At 36.0% G+C, this 18,134-nt stretch overlaps 1 protein-coding gene across 3 annotated transcripts in view; it reads left to right on the top strand.

Annotated features, from left to right (window-relative positions):
• The window catches only part of MEIS1 (Meis homeobox 1), a 151,975-nt gene that overhangs the window by 14,049 nt on the left and 119,792 nt on the right, over window positions 1-18,134 (top strand). The window lies entirely within an intron of this gene.

The raw sequence follows: 18,134 nt of genomic DNA, 5'->3' as shown, positions 1-18,134 counted from the left end.
AATTGAAACAAAAACGTTGCCATTATCTCCGAGTGCAAAAACAAAAATAATTGAACAATTTAAATGACATGAAAAGTACGAAAAAGCATAGTTTTCAACAAATAAATAAAAACAATACATGTGATGAGTGACTACTGTACGGATGTTAGACCATTAAGGTTTTCAAAATTCTAAGTAAGACAACATCGCTGTCAATCATGGAAGGGTGGTTGTTCTTACTCATCTAGAAATATCAGGATAAAAATGCATGTTAAAATTGTAGACTTCGAAACCTAAAGTTCAGTCTCCTGAATGACTTTTGGGATCCAGTGAAAGTCTGTGTTATTTTACTTTCGTGTTTGTGAATCAGCTTACATATCTAAAAACATTTTTGATAAAAATTTAAGAAGATGCACATATATGTGCAGTATACAAGATAAAAGGAATTCCTCACTCATTCATAAGTTGATGTGCCGTGGAAGTTTTTTAGAACCTTATGCCAGCACTGTAGGAACACTACCTATTTATGGTAATTGCTGGATTTCTCACACTTATAAATTTGATATTTTAATAAATGGTATAAGGAATACCATGTGAAATAAGTGAGAATACATTCATTTAAATATTTGTCACTAGAATGCAATTTCAATCAATTTAATGCATTCGTGTGTGCAGAATTAAGGCAATTTACAATCAGTTTACTAGGTTCTCTCTGAACAGTCTTTTGCCAAATACTTGTTTCTCAACCTAGCAAATAAGTTCTTGTTAAAAGAAAATAGGAAAGTGAAATTCTTTTCTAATTATTTTTATTTCTGAACTTCTTGGTTCAGGCTTCCTGAATTTAACTTGAACATTACTATAGTTTCTTTCTACACTTATTGGAATACACACCTGTTGTTTATTGATGTCATGGGTCTATATAGTTAAATATACAAGTTAGAAGTAGAGTTAAGTCAGTAACTGTTTAATATATATGATGGATTCTCTGTGACATATGTACCTTTTAGTATGGTATCAACTGAAGGAAGATATGCTTGCTATAAAAATTAATTTTATATTATCTACAAACTCAAAAATACATTTTTATAATAGGTTCTTTTCTTGATAGTCCTAATTGTTTCATTTACAATTAACAGCATTTGTCATAGGAAGTAAAGCATCTTGAGCATTAAGTGTTATATTACTTCTTTTAAAAAAAAATGAGATCAGGGGCCAGAGCAATAGCATAACAGGTAGGGTGTTTGCCTTGCACACGGCTGACCCGGGTTCAGTCCCTGGCATTCCATATGGTCCTTCCAGCCGGCCAGGAGTGATTTCTAATTCCACAATCAGGAGTAACCCCTGAATGCCACTGTGGCTAAAACAAAACAGAACAAACAAAAACAAATGAGGTAAATCTTTTTCTCACAAAATGGAAAAGCAGTTACTATTTGTTAAGTTTAATATGGAATATTTTTTTTTTTTGGTTTTTTGGGCCACACCCATTGGACGCTCAGGGATTACTCCTGGCTGTGCGCTCAGAAATCGCCCCTGGCTTGGGGGGACCATATGGGACACCGGGGGATCAAACCGAAGTCCGTCCGACGCTAGTGCTTGCAAGGCAGACACCTTACCTTTAGCGCCACATTCCCGGCCCCTAATATGGAGTATTTTAAATGACGACAACATCTTAATGTTATTGACAAAGTTAAGAAACACTTTAGAGTCGTATTACTCTTTTTCATTTTATATGATATAGGCTTTTACATTTTATGTGGATAATAAGATAGTAAATAATTAATGTTTTGGGTAATATTAGTCCCTGACAGCATATGCTAGTTTAATTGTTACTGACAAATTCCCATAAATTTATGTAGATTATTTCTGTATACTTTTTCACACAACATGGAAGTTTCTTTATTTCTCATTACTTGTACATATCTATGCTGCTGATTATTATTATTATTATTATTATTATTATTATTATTTAGATGGAATTTTAGTTCTTTCTTTTTCTGATCAGTTCTTTCCACATTTGAACTAGAACATTTATTTTCTAGCTTTCTTTTACCTACTGAAGGGAGTTGGTAGATTATTATCTATAAATGGGTTTATTTTCCTGCAATGGTGAAAAATGTTATGACTTAAGAATAGGGATGTATAGCGACCAGAGTCATAAAACATTTCCAGCCTGTGCTGTACAATTAGGTTAAAAACTGAAATTGCAATCCTTATTTGCCTTCCCTAGGCCTATGGATACTTGATATAAAAATTTGTATCAGCCCCTTTGTGTTTTTTCTCTTGAGGACTAAATGTTTGTTTTCAGTGACTGTATTCTTAACTGATATTCCATATTTGGTCCCAGACCTCCATGATTTGCATTTTTTCTGCATTCACATTCACATTATGCCCCCATAGAAACTCTTTAAAGTGAAGTGTGTTTATGACTAATATGTAACTCTGGAAAATGACATTTATAATGAAATCAACATAGTCATCAAAATAACAATGGAAGGAAGCAATTTGATTTAAACTCTCTTCTTTTTTCCTTCTGGTTTTTGGGTCACACCTGGCGGCACTCAGGGGTTACTCCTGGCTCTGCGCTCAGAAATCTCTCCTGGAAGGCTCAGGGGACCATATGGATGCCGGGATTTGAATCGGGGTCTGTCTTGTGTCTGTTGCTTGCAAGGCAAGATGCCTTACTGCTCTGCTATTGCTCTGGCCCCATTAAACTCATTTTTTAATACTAAACTTATAAAAGGCTTATCTCTTTCTTAAAATATTAAATGCTAAATGAAAAAGAATTTTTTTAGCATTGGAACTTTTCTAAATGATTTTTAAGTACTTGGATTTGTTCTTGAACATGAACTAATTTGTTAGACACACTATAATTAATTGCAACCTCTATTGTTTTTCTATTATTCAAAGATATTGTTAGTGATTTTTAAAACTTTATTTCAACACAATTTGTGCACATTAGCTGTGGTTCTAAATATGTACTTAATACTGTTTATAAATGGAAGTGGTCTGTGAATCTTTAAGACTTTAAAGGGAAGATAATTTTGTAGTAGGGATCAACAGACTTCATAATATGAAATTCTAGCAAATAAAATAATGCTGATGGCTCCTTTACGAGTTATTTTCCAGTCTTTCTTTTTATTTATTGTAAAGTTGTTTAATGGAAGAAAAAACTTCCTGTGGTAAAAATTCACAATAATACATTAAATCTAGTTATTTAACCGCTCCTATAAACCAGGATTGTAGAGAGTAAAGCTAAAAAAATTAAAATTAGAGCAAATGAGTCAATTGCTATTGGTTATGATGTTACAACCAGATTAGAAACTTCAACCATGGAATTGAACTAGGCACTTTTTGTTTCATTGGAAGATTTACTTGAAAGTTCCTATCATATCAGGACCTGCTTAATTACTGCTACCCCCAGTCCCATTCAAGAATATTTTGGTGTCAAACTTTAAGATAATTCATCACCGAACATTGCTTTGGTGTGAAATTGTTCATTCTTAGGAGACAGTCTCATGAGAAGTCCCCTTACCTTTTACTCTTGAGCAGTTCAGATAAATGTATTATTTATTTACAATCTATTGTATACATTATGGGAAATAGGTGATAACTCTAGAGAGCATATGGAATTTATCTTTGCAAGATAGGGGTGGCATCTCTGCCCAATGTGTCATAAACCTAAGTAGATAAAATGGATTATCCTCAGTGTATAGATAAACATCTCAGTAGTTTGGTGTTTGTATTTTATGGCTCCAGATGTAGATACAGATGCATTTTCCATGTTCATTTTTAATTTTTTGTGTTCTTGATTCTAATTTCTGCCAGAAATGATGAGGGATTTTTACATTTTGCAGTGATGTTGGCAATAAATTTATATAGTTGAAAGGCCAAAAGTTATTAAATAGCAAAGTCAACTTAACTCCTTATTTTCTTTCTGCGTGATTCTCTGTTCATAATGTGTTAAATTTTTTTCTGAAAAATATTATGAAAATTTTAACACTGATTATATATTTGCTGCCATGGCCTGTTTCACATTATTTAAAAATTTTTATAAGTTGTGTTCAATAATAAAATCACTGAGAAAAATAGCAGATTTGTTGTACCCTGCACTTCAATGCACCAGATGATAAAGACGTGCATACTAAGCTTATTGCTCTGTGCATCTCCAGTGCATTATGGTGTGTAAGTATTTTCTCATCCTAATAATTACTCAAAGCTAGTACTAATCTGCTTTGAGTGAGTATAAACATTTTTATTTTTGAATATGGAATTTGTAGCAACTCTTATTTTCTAATTTGCACTGCCATTTCAATTAGGTGCATTGTTCTCAGTCTGCTGTTTCAACATTCTAAAGATTTGCTTGTCACCCAAATAGTAAGTTGTGTGAGGGTTTAATATTTATTGAGGGCATGTAAAGAACATGCCAATAGAAAAAAAGAGAGCACAAACCATTAACAAATAAATTATGGCGGCTTTTCTCTACTTCCAGTAGCCTTCTGAAAATCCTAATACTGTAAAAGTAGTCTGAATAGCCCCAAGGTTAGGCAATTCTGATTAACTAGAATTTTTGAAAAATGCGCCAACAGTGCATCTCACCCTCCTCCTGGAGTTATTTTGCTATTTCCAGGAAAGCACTTGGAAATAGAGAGAACTTAGTGATTCTAGAAATCAGCAACTAAAATTAAATTTCAAACTGCTTTCAAAACAGTCTCTGTTGTTTTACCTAAGATAAATAATGAAGGACGGAGAATATTCTACTCTCATTGCCTCTACTGTGAGGGAACTTAATGGTACGGAAATCCTTGAGGAATGACAGATTTCTTCGAACATAAACTTTGATTGAAAATATAAAAAGCTGGAAGTGCTTCTTAAAAAACCACAAAGAAGTTAGAAAATAGCCTTTTGCTAATTGTAAGTGGGAATCAGTGATACATGCAAATTTCCAGGATTCTTTACCCAATGTAGAATGCTAGGAGGTAGAATAAAACAAAACTACTTCCTGGCTGAATTATCTTCATTCTCACATAAAAACTGTGAATTTTCTAATTTTGTAGTTTAAAAGAAGAGAGAAAATTTTAGACATACTTGACAAGGAGCAAGTGTGTATGAAAGTGAAGTGTACTGGGTATAACTTTTAGATATAGGACCTCTCAGGCCCACAGTTACCAGCAAATATGTAGACAATTTAGTATGAGAACACTGGTGCTAGAACCTAGACACTGTTGACAGAGGGTAAGTCATTTATATCCTAGCTGCTTCCGTTTCTTCATCTGAACAATGTGGATGATAGCAGAACCCACTTGATAGAGTTTCCCTTAGAATTAAGTCAGAATGATTGCAAAACATTTAGACTATTAAACCCTAAATCAAGAGTCTGAAACAATAATTTGGTTTTTTTTATTCTTACTTGTAGTCTACCTTCAACATTATGATTTAGATTTAGGGAGGAAATCCTAGGGAGATGTTAAGGCAGTGTCATTTTGTGGGTTGTTTTATAATCATAGAGTTTAAGAAAACTCACTTAAATTCTTACAAAGAGAGCCAATGTTATTCTAATTTCATGTTGTAAAAAAGGGACAGGACATTCAGATGTGTTGCTAAGATAGTACAGTGAATCACTATAGATTCACACATAGGTTAAACTGCTAATAACATTTATGTGCAGACTGTGCAAAGTACTTTTTCCCACTTTTTTTTTTTAATGAAAATGATTCATGGCTAAGGCCCAGTTGCTTTCAAAATTTTACTATCTGCTTGTACTAGGATACAATGTTTTCTGTGCTATCAGATGTTCTTTTTCGCTAGGATGGTTGCCTAGAAAAGTTTGTGGTTTTAAAGTTGTTTCATATGAGACACTTTTGAGTTTGTTTTATCTTAATTTGTTTTCAGAAGGGGAAGCTCTAAATGTTTGAGTTACAAATGTAAAATGAAACTTGGGCAGCAAGTTATCTTATAAAATGGATTTTATAATATCAGGTACATAGGCATATAACTTGCCGATTCTTCTGCCACTCCAACCATTTATATAAATAATAGAAAGAAATCTAAATTTTATTAGAAAAAGCTCAGAAGATAGCTGAAGTATTATTTAAAACATTTAGTTTCAAATTTGTAAATATAGTGACACCAATATATATATAGATATAGATATATTTTTTTGTTTTGTTTTGTTTTGTTTTTTTGGGCCACACTCGTTTGATGCTCAGGGGTTACTCCTGGCTAAGCACTCAGAAATTGCCCCTGGCTTGGGGGGACCATATGGGACGCCGCGGTCGCGATCTTTCCTTGGCTAGTGCTTGCAAGGCAGACACCTTACCTCTAGCGCCACCTCTCCGGCCCAGTCCAATGTGTTTTTTTAAAAAATAGTTTTTATCTAAAATTATTATGTACAGTTTGCAGGTATGATTGTAGATATAGATGTACAGTCACTAGAATAATTTACGATAGGAGTCTGTATGTATGCCAGTCACAATTGCTAGGGAAAAGAAAAATTATCACAATATGCATAAGTATACTTACGAAGATTCTGTTTAGTGAAGCTTGACTTCTGTTTATTTTTGTTTTGGTTTTGGTTTTTCAGGCCACACCCATTTGATGCTCAGGGGTTACTCCTGGCTAAACATTTAGAAATTGCCCCTTACTTGGGTGGACCATATGGGACACCGGGGGATAGAACCGTGGTCCTTCCTTGGCTAGTGCTCGCAAGGCGGACACCTTACCTCTAGCATCACCTCGCCGGCCCCAAATTTCTGTTTTTTTTTTTTTCTTTTCTACAACTGTTTAGTAGTCTTGTAGTAGTATTAGTAGTTATTCAATGCTCTTGAATAATTTCTAAATTACTCAAATTGCAAATCACTTTGCAATTATTTCAAATTTGGGAAACTGACTCTCAGCTCTTTCCAGTAGTTTCTATTTGATCCTATTTTTTTTCCTTGTAATTTGTGTAGATTAAACTACCCCACATAGAAATATCTGTTCTTTTCTAATCATTGTGAAGTCACCACAGGATGGTTTAGACATCATCAGTGGAGAAAAATTAGGCAAAGTAAAATTGCTATTTGGACTTTATCTGGAAAGCTTTTGGACTGTTTGGGGGAAGTAGACTTTTACTTAGCATTGTCATGGATTCATTTTTGATTTCATGGATGAATTAATTCAACTCTGCCACTTACTAATGACCTGAGAGCATGAGAATTGAGACCTAACAGATATCAGGCTGTGGAAAAGTCTGATTATAAGGAGTACTGAGAAAGTGACCTATAGTGCTGAGTCTGAAATTCCTAAGGTCATTGTCCTCATGGCTGGCTATAACCAGTCCTTGGGTATTGTCAGGAGAGGCAGGCCTAGCAGTCTGAGGGAGAAGAGGCAGAATATTGAAGGCTAGTAGATTTTAAAATGCATCTGCCTATAAAGCTGTATTCATTTTATTACCATGTAATTAAAAGCTTTGTAATGAGATTTTCTCACCTTCTCTTACCTTATTCTTGATGCATATGATAGCCAGTGCTACTGTGTGTGTGTGTGTGTGTGTGAGAGAGAGAGAGAGAGAGAGAGAGAGAGAGAGAGAGAGAGAGAGAGGAACATTGTTGACCCCCACCCTCATGTCAGAATCCCAGACTCCAGTGATTCCAGGAGATCCAGCAATCACCTGATACAAAACTTTTCATTGAAAGATGAAATTACTCCTTGGAGAATTTTTACCAAAGGCAAAAATAGCACAAAAATTCTTCTCCTCCTCTCTACATGCCTCATTACACAGAGATAGAGGATTCAATGTTTGAAAAATTATCATTTTTGTAGGTTTTATTTGTGATACGTGAGAGCTGGGAAATAGAGAACTCAATTTGCCAGATGCTATCTCTGCCTCCACAGAAGCCTACCCATCCCAATAGCATCACACAATCACGCATACATAGGTATACGAATGAATATATGTATGCACATAAGTATATTTAGAATAGAATTCAGGGTATATTAAATATGTATGTACTATGTATTTAAATTATATACATGAAAAATTGCTTTGCTGTAAGATTTTAGAACTCTACCATGAGTGGTGCTGTATTATTTATATTGTGGATAAAGAAACTGATTGGCACCAATGTAATGGACACCATTAACCCACGGATTGCTTTGTCTCTATTGGGCTGCATTTCTAGGTTTGAAGTGCACAGTGGCAAATATGGTGGGGCTGGAACTGTGAGAAGAGAAAGTGTGGTAGGTAGTTGAGAGCTGCAGATTCTAAGAGGGGCTGCTGGATTTCTATAGTCTCATGACTAATTTACCATCTGCCCTGTGTCTCAAAACTTGCCCTTCAGGCTTCTACTAAATGGGACAATAAGTACATTTTTACCATAGTATTCAAAAAGGACTCAAGAAAAACCCTGAAGTCTGTTGACTTGGTAAAGTAAGAGCGAGGGGAGAGGAGAGGATATGAGCAAAAAGGAGACAGGCTGGAGAAAGTCAGAAGATGTGTGGGAGGGTGATAACCTTTTCAAAAGTTGGTCTCCTTGTGGAAAGCACATGTGGATCACCATCAAGGATGCTTCCCGCCCTCACCATCTTTGCACGATTGCTTCTTGGCATTTTGACAACTTTCAGGGGGCCAGAGTGTGGTCTTTGAATTGGTATCACCTCCAGACTATTCCCATGAGTGCTTTCACATGCTCCCACAACTCTAAAGCACATGTGTCTGCTGATGTGGCCATCAGTGAGTTTGGATACTCAAGAACATTTAAAAGCTTAAAAGGCAGGTCTACTGTGTCAAAACAAAACATTCTACTTAGATTCTTCATGATTAAATTAATTTTGTTTAAAATCTTATAAAGAATTTTTTTTAAAAAATCATATAAAGAATTTTACATTTTTCTCTGAGTTACTTGAGTTTCAAATTAAGTAGATGTAGGGTCCGGAGCATTGGTGTGCGCACGCTATCCTAGGAAGGACCGCAGTACGATCCTCTGGCGTCCCATATGGTTCCCAAAGCCAGAAGCATATAGTCAGGAGTAACCCCTGAGCGTCACCAGGTGTGGCCACCCCTAAATAAATAAATAAATAAATAAATAAATAAATAAATAAATAAATAAATAAAGTAGATGTATCCTTCTAGACTGTGTTTTCGAAGATTTTGGTTTAACCTAGGGCTCTAGAAAGTGGTAGATGCTCTTGGATGGTTGAACAGCTAGGTGATTATAGGGTACATTTTTGTTATCAAATTGTTGCAAATGGACCCTCATCAAGCACCTCAACTTTGAATTCAATTTCAGCACAAACTTTGAATACTTATAAATTAAAAATAAAACTTCCCATTTCTCCAATGAAATCACACCAATGAAATATGTATTTCTTTCTCATCAAAGTACCTGGACTCCCTTCTGCCTTCAGTTCTGTCTGTCGGTTTCTGGTTTCTTTTCCTTAGATGGCATCATCAGTTGAACAGAGAAGTCTCAGATCTGCTGGATTCCATGCTTTTTTGAGGGGGGTGGCAGTAGAGGAAGTTGGGTTATATCTGGCAGTGCTCAAGATTATTCATGGCTCTGCTCAGGAATGGCTTCTGGCTGTGCTTGAAGGACATTTTGTGGTGCCAAAGATTCAAACGAAGGTTGATGGGATATAAGAAACACCTTAACCCCTGTGCTAAATCTCCAGCCCCTGGATTACATGCCAAGAAGCATTGTTTAGACAGTGGTGAATGGTTAGTTTAGAATGGTGTTTTTTAGGGGCCAGAGAGATAACATGGAGGTAAGGCATTTGCCTTGAATGCAGAAGGATGGTGGTTTGAGTCCTGGCATACCGCATGGTCTCCCGAGCCTGCCAGGAGAGATTTCTGAGAGTAGAGCCAGGAGTAACCCCTGAGCGCTGCCGGGTGTGACCAGAAAACCAAAAAAAAAAAAAAAATGGTGATATTAAGTAATCCATCCAGGGTGTATTTTGTTTTTGTTTGGTTTTCAACCCATACCCTGTGATCTATAGGGGTTACTTCTGGCTCTGCAAAGTCAGGAATTACTTCTGGCAGTGCTATGAGATGTTAGAGATCAAATCCAAGTTGTCCATATGCAAGACAAGTGTCCTACTCACTGAACTATATTTACAGTTTTATTTAGTATGTAACTTGGTGTAGTTCAGGTGTGTGCATGCACGTATGATTGAAACATTATGTTTAAACATTGGTATGTGACCAAATGTGCATGGAAGCAACATGCTCATTGGCATATACCTCCTGTGGACTGGTAAATAGTGCTCTGGAAAGACTGGCTTTGTTCCAGTCTTTGGAGATGAACCAGCTAGTGATCAGGCCACTAGAGATAACTCACTAAAGAAAACCTGGTAGCTTGAGAGAGAGAAAATGTACATCCCCAATGGACCTTTAGATAGGTGTATACAAATTTTGAACACTGTATTTTTGTTTTGTTTTGGGGTACACCTGGCATTGCTCAAGGGTTAGTCCTGGCTTTATGCTCAGAAATCGCTCCTAGCAGGTTTGGGGGACCATATGGGAAGCCAGGATTCGAACCACCATCCTTCTGCATGCAAGGCAAGCACTTTACCTCCATGCTATCTCTCTGGTCTCTGAACACTATGTTTTGATAATTTATGTAGCACTGCTAACAGACCACTTCAAAGTCAAGACACCAAAACTCTCAGTTTTGCACCTGTTTTTGCAGGACACTGGTAAAATTGAAATTTTGCAGGTAAAAAAACCCCTTATTTTTGATTTGATAACATGATTCTGGCATACTGATATGATGAAAGACAAGTCAGACCGCTTTATATACTGTGAAGTGGTTTATAAATATTAGGTATCAAATTTATCTTCAAAGTGGGAGTGGGGAGAGAAAGCCTCCTATAAAGTCATATTATTTGAAGGTAAAAATAAGATCAGTTTGCATTCCCTAAGCACACACCAGCTGGGAGATAGCCCAAGGCATACCTTGCTATACACAAAACTGGTTTGGGTTAACAGTTCTTTCCAGAAGGTCTATAGACTGAATACACCTGTATGTAGATATTTCAGCATTGACATATTCAGCTGATATGTTTACATTAAACACTGCTAGCTGCCATTTATTCATTGTTTACTGAATAATTGGCAATTTTCTTATATTAATATGTAGAGGAGTATTTCTAACCCCATTTACAGATTGGAACATTAAGATCTAGTTAAATTTCCAATTGGGATATGTCTAGATTCCTTCTTTCTTTCTTTCTTTCTTTTTCTTTCTTTCTTTCTTTCTTTCTTTCTTTCTTTCTTTCTTTCTTTCTTTCTTTCTTTCTTTCTTTCTTTCTTTCTTTCTTTCTTTCTTTCTTTCTTTCTTTCTTTCTTTTCTTTCTTTCTTCTTTCTTCCTTTTCTTTCTTTCTTTCTTTTCTTTCTTTCTTTTCTTTCTTTCATTCTTTCTTTCCTTCCTTCCTTTCTTCCTTCCTTCCTTCCTTCCTTCCTTCCTTTCTTTCTTTCTTTCTTTTTCTTCTTTCTCTCTTTCTTTCTCCTTCCTTCTTTCTTTTCTTCTTTCTTCCTTCTTTCCTTTTTCTTTCTCTTCTTTCTTCTTTTTCTTCCTTTCTTATCTTTCTCTTTCTTTTTTCTTTCTCTCTCCTTCCTTCCTTCTTTCTTTTCTCTTTCTCTTCTTTCTTCCTCCCTTCCTTCCTTCTTTCATTTCTTTCTTGCTTTTTTCTCTTCTTTCTTTCTTTCTTTCTTTCTTTCTTTCTTTCTTTCTTTCTTTCTTTCTTTCTTTCTTTCTTTCTTTCTTTCTTTCTTTCTTTCTTTCTTTCTTTCTTTCTTCCTTTCTTCCTTTCTTCTTTTTCTTTCTTCCTTTCTTCTTTTTCTTTCTTTCTTCTTTCTTCCTTTCTTCCTTTCTTTCTTTCTTTCTTCTTTCTTTCTTTCTTTCTTTCTCCTTTCTTTTCTTCTTCCTTCCTCCCTTCTTTCCTTTTTCTTTTTCTTTCTCTTTTCTTCCTTCCTTTCTTATTTCTCTTTCTTTCTCCTTCCTTCCTTCTTTCTTTTCTTCCTTCCTTCCTTCCTTCCTTCTTTCCTTTCTTTCTTTCTTTCTTTCTTTTCTTTCTTTCTTCCTTCCTTCCTTCCTTTCTTTTTCCTTCCTCTCTTTCTTCCTTCCTTTCTTTTTTTCTTTCTTTCTTTCTTTCTTTCTTTCTTTCTTTCTTTCTTTCTTTCTTTCTTTCTTTCTTTCTTTCTTTCTTTCTTTCTTTCTTTCTTTCTTTCTTTCTTTCTTTCTTTCTTCTTTCTTTCTCTCTCCTTTCTCCTTTCTTTTCTCTTTCTTTTCTTCTTCCTTCTCCCTTCTTCCTTCTTTCCTTTTTCTTTCTTTTTTCTTCCTCTTCTTTCTTCCTTTCTTATCTTTCTCTTTCTTTTTTCTTTCTTTCTCTCTTTCTCCTTCCTTCCTTTCCTTTCTCTTTCTTTTTTCCTTCCTTCCTCCCTCCCTTCCTTCTTTCCTTACTTTGTTTTTTCTTTCTTTCTTCTTCCTTCCTTCCTTTTTTCCTTCCTTCTTTTTTCTTCTTTTCTTCCTCCCTTCTCCCTTCCTCCCTTCTTTCCTTCTTTCTTTCTTTCTTTCTTCTTTCTATCTTTCTTTCTCCTTCCTTTCTTCTTTCTTTTTCTTTCTTTTCTTTCTTCCTCCCTCCTTCCTTCCTTCCCTCCTTTCTTTCTCTTTCTTTCTCTTTCTTTCTATTTTCTTTCTCTTTCTTTCTTTCTTTCTTTCTTTCTTTCTTTCTTTCTTTCTTTCTTTCTTTCTTTCTTTCTTTCTTTCTTTCTTTCTTTCTTTCTTTCTTTCTTTCTTTCTTTCTTTCTTTCTTTCTTTCTTTCATTTTTGGGCAACACATGGCAGCACTCAGGGGTTTCTCCTGGGTCTGTGTTCAGAAATTGCCCCTGGCAGGCTCAGGGGACCATATGGGATGCCAGGAATTAAATCTAGGTCTGTCCAGGGTGGGCAGCATGTAAGGCAAATGTCTTACCACTGTCTATCACTCCAGCACCTTCTCTTACTTTTTAAAAAACTTGTTTCATACTGCTTGTGGAAGTCTTTTTGTGATGTTTATAGTTTTGTTTATTTTTGGTTTTGGTACCACACCCAACAGTTATTGGGCTTACTTCTGGATCTGTGCACTGGGATCATTCATGGTAGAGATTGATGACCATATGAAATTCTGGGGGATGGAACCCAGGTTAGCTGCATGTAAAGGCTTAGCTGCTGTGTGATTGTTCCAACCCAGTTTTGTGATATTAATACTGAAAACAATATGAGGTGACAATTTAAAAGTGATATTCTGGTATGTCATTTAAGTTATAAATTTTTTGATTTAAAATGTATTTGAGGACCAGAGTAGGTATTTTAAGTGGTAGAGTACATACCATGCATGTGCAAGGCTCTGAATTCAATTCCCAGTATCACTTAGCTCTCAAACACCAAAAGATATGGGCTTTACTTAAGAATTTATGTATCAGGTGTATAGACATTTTTCTGCAATAGAGGATAAAGGATGAATCAGAACAATAATAGTGTAAATTTTAGACAAGTTAGACATATATCACAAAACAGAAAGGATTAAAATTGTGGAGTTTATGTGAGATGCTCTAACTGCTCAGGAGAAGGACTCCTGAGAGTGCATTTATGTGAATGAGAAAACACATTTTGGAAAAGTTTTATATGAGTATGTCTTAATTAATAAATTGGAGGTAATCATGAATTGGGCCCATGTAGGGCAGAACAATGTATTTCAGGTAATTGAGAAGGATGAACAATGACACAGAGGGATCTGAAGAAGCATATGATGGGTCACAAGGAAAAAGAAAAGCCCCAAGTGTAGACTATGCCAGGCTTTGTGTATCAGGCTCATGACCCTAGATTGTATTCTGTAATCATTAGGTTGTCTTTCATTTATTCAAAAAATATTTTCCAAGTGCCAGACAACTGTTGAGCACTATACTTGGTATTTAAGAATCTAAGCTGAATAAAATTGACACTGGTTACATTCTTTGTGGAGCTTATAGTCTAGTGAAATTGGATTATTTTAAGCAGGATGAGTGATAAGGGCCTTGAAAAGATCAGCACTTGGTAGGACAGTAAACAAAAGACTGATTTGAGAACTATTTGCAGGTATAAATGAATGAGACTTGGCAACTGAGTAGAAGAAAGGCAAAGAGGAACTAAGGGGGAGGAAGCAGAAAGTCTTCAGTGGCATCAGGTTTATTCAGTGGCTGAATGGAATTGCACAAATTATGAACTTAACAAAGGAGAATAACTAAAATGTTTTGGTAACAAGTGAGAAATTTGACTTTAAAATTGTATGCGGTGGATATTTCTACATGTATAGGGTTCAGAAGGAAGTAGTCCAAATGGATCTATAGGCCCAATAAGAGACCCAATAAAATGGCACAACTTTTATGGCATATGGATGATGATTAAAACCTAGGTAGTGAAATTAATTGTCTAAGGAAACCCTAGAAAGTAATAAGAGGACCTGAAGAATTTTCAGAGAAAATAAACTTTTATGAGGAAAAAAAGAAGAAAAAATTGTCACATCAGTTAAATTGGGTAGCATTATTGTGGAAGACAGGATGATTTTGGAAGTTGATCTTTTCTATTAGGCTATTGGCAGGGCAGCAACAATTCAGGTTTAGTTCTCTAAGTGTAAGGTGAGTGTAACAATGTGCCACATGTGTCCCATGAGGGAGAACAAGACTGGGAAGATGTAAATAAATTCTTTGCCCAAGTGGCAGTTGTAGGTCATCACTTCCGGTTCACTACCAAAGCAGGTGACTTTTGTTTTCTTGGGTAATGCCATTTTATATTCTTTAGCTTGTCATTGCCAAAAATCCCACTTTTAAGGGCATTCTTGATAAATGAGATGGAGAAATGGAATTTTCCACATCTCTCTGTCTCTTTTGTGGAAGAGAGACTACAGGATAAAATTGTATCATGCTCCAAATGTTATTGTGACTGTCTCTTGTAGTCTCAGAATTAGAAAAAACAAGTAGAAATTATACACGAACTACATTGGCTCAGATAGTTTAGTATATAGTGATAGATTGTTCAAGAAGACGTTTCTGAAGGAAATTTGACTACATTCATTTATAACAAATGAAACCATTTGCTCTCAGTATTCACTTAGATTGTAGACCCAAGGCTCTGTCCTAGTATTTTGTTTAGGCATGCAAATATCCCCTAGGTAGTCCTCCAATCTTTAAAGAATTATATATCCCTCTGAGAATAAGATAAAAAGTTATGGGTACTATCCTCAGGGGTGAAATTAAAAGTATGTACATAAACACAATCATTGTTTAAACAAGACTCAAACTCCACTGAAGTCTCCCTTAGGAGGTTCATAGACTTTAGATCAGGACCTCTTATTTTAATGGACTGCCAATAAATGACAACAGAGACATAGCTTACTCTGAAATCATATAGATTGAGGAAAAAAATCTCTTTGGGACTTAATTTAGACTCGTGACTAAGGTTTGCTGTATATCTTCTCCAGTGCTTCATTGATTTTATTCTGTCAGCCTAACTTTACAAGTGGTCCCAAGCAGCTCACAACTTCACAGATATATGTACACATATGTACATATGCACATATTTTATTAAAAATAATAATGATATTATTTGATCTAAGCACTCAAAGTCACAGCCATCTGTTACTGTAACTGAGATTCTCTGGTAGATAGATTTCAGGGGAGTTCTTTTGATAAGGCTATCGTACATATTTATCCTGGAAGTGTTCATAAGCTATTTCTGATACTTAGACTTTAATCATGCTTAATGAACTGAACTAAACATAATTCTTGTTCTGTTTTGGTAACCTTGTGGATTTCTCCTAATGCTTAGTTTCATATGACTACACCATTCGTGAAGTGATAATACCCAAAATGCTAATTTAAGTGAAGACCACAAAAGTTAGATTTCATTTTAGAAAAGTCCATTCAGTATTCACAGGCATTTTCAGAAGAGCCAGCATCTGAGAAAAGATGAGGTGGAAAATATTGGCTCCTCCTTTGGTGAATACACAAATTTAAACATATAGGTCGCACAAAATTTGGATAAACTGAGGTGGAATCCAACATTTCTTGCATGAATGCCTGTATAATGTGGCAATAGCTGTGGGAAAAGAGGAGACCGGCATCTAAGACCCAACACAATGAAAATGCAATGAATTGGAATGCCTCACAGATCATAGCGGAATCAGAATTTCCAGCAAGGAAAATCTTTTCATGGTGAATTAAGTGGTGGATGAAGAAAAATGGTGATGAAAAAAGGTAGGCACAGATCACAAACACTGGGCTCAGGGCTCACTGCCGAAGATTTAAGAACCTTAGCTAAAGCTATGCAGAATAGAATGTGGAAAATTGAATTTACTAAACAATTAAGCATTGAATTAATCTACATCCTGCACAGTAGAGAAGTGGGGGAGGGAGCCGAGCAGAGCTGAATAAATCAGTGGAGCTCATTAAAAGATAGTGAATATATCAGGTCTGATGTAGCATAAAGGAGGACAGTTTCCTGTATAACATGGAATCATTCTTTAGTTCTAAGTCACCTTCCTGGAGTCCCAGTCTTAATCAGATTAACAAACATGCTCCTGATGAGGTTAGTCTGTGGCTCTGTATTTTAGCTTGTTATCATAGGTTTTCTATTAATTACAAGTCAGATCACTAGTCAACAATAGTAGTGAGGGACAACATAAATAAAATGAGAGCGCCCAGGAGATGTCACTCGCCGGATCTCATGCATCCTGAAACTCCCACGGGTTCCTGAAGCCTCCCACATGTCTTGCTGGTCTTTTGTTCAATTACAGTTAATGCAATAGTTTGCCATTTTCTCCTTCTAATTATATTTTCAAGTGGGATTTGTAGCACATAGAAAAACATCCTTTTACATGTCGAGGCACCGGGGTTTTGTGCCTGGCATTGTCTGTCCCCTGGGTGCTGTACCATTCTTTCTGCAGTGCTCTGAATAAACAAGTCTTCCTTTTAGAGCTGCAGTTGTACAAACTGAAAATTTATGCATTAACTGTTTGCATTCTGAGCATGTGTTCCAGATTACGTCTTACAGCATTCTTCTGGTATGCTGCAGAATGCGTGTTTGTCCAAAGCACTTCTTTCACAGTTCGCCTATCTTTCAATCACAAATCAGCAGATCAATTAGCACTGTTTCTGAGAATATGCATAATGGTTGAGTCGAACCTACAAGTAGTGTGTCTCTCTGTGACGTTATTTAATTTTTCAGGTGGCATTAATCTGTGGCCAAGATTATATAGACTAAGTGGTAGGCAAGCACAAGAAATCATTTCCTTTGATTCTTCTACAGCTAGCTTCGTAGATGGGATCTTTCTTTTCATGGGTGTTTGAAATGTTTTCACCTCAACCCTTTCTTATCACTTTTGGAGGATGAGAATGCTTTTCAAGAAATGAGCAAAGAACACTTTAATTTTGTGAAGCGTATTAAATATGTTGGCAAGTAACACCACACTGATGAGGATATGCATGACTTACATACAAGATTTTTCTGCTTTCCCACTAATAATCTTGGAGACAAATATCATTTCGTACCCAAACACCAGTTTTCTTATTCGCCTCTTTCTTACTGTGCAGACTGACCAGTGACTCATAAGACTGTTTTTGAAAGCTAACCCTAAAAGCTAATTAAAATCTTTTCTGGTGATAAAGAGATATTTGGGAGAAGTGTTGCCCTGATTGTTTTCTTCAAGAATTTAATTTACAGCCAATTTTTCCTATCTGACTGTTACTTTCAAATGCACCCAGTGATAAGAAGCAACATCTGTTTTTCGTTCAATAGTACAAGAAGGCTCGGCATGGGGCTGAGTGTACACAGTCCATGTGAATCCATTGTTATTCCCATTTCTTTTTTTGTCCCAGTGATTGGTCCATTTGCCGTGTACCATCCGGCAAACAGCTGACACATACTAGCTATTATGGCCCCTGGCCTGATTGTAAGGTCTCAAAAACTCTGCCATGTTTGTTTTCTAGACTGAAATGGGGGTTTCTGGAAACTCCAGTGTGGTAGAGGCCAACACTCTCATTCTGTGGATACAGAGGAGCAGACTGTTGTGCAAGTGGGTTTGTTGATGTTAAAAATATACTCACGGGCCTGGAGAGATAGCACAGTGGTGTTTGCCTTGCAAGCAGCTGATCCAGGACCTAAGG

This window comes from Suncus etruscus, chromosome 12 (assembly GCF_024139225.1).
Source record: "Suncus etruscus isolate mSunEtr1 chromosome 12, mSunEtr1.pri.cur, whole genome shotgun sequence".
Taxonomy (NCBI): Eukaryota; Metazoa; Chordata; class Mammalia; order Eulipotyphla; family Soricidae; genus Suncus; species Suncus etruscus.
The sequence above is the reverse complement of the archived record's forward strand: the minus strand, read 5'-3'. Positions and strand labels throughout refer to the sequence as shown.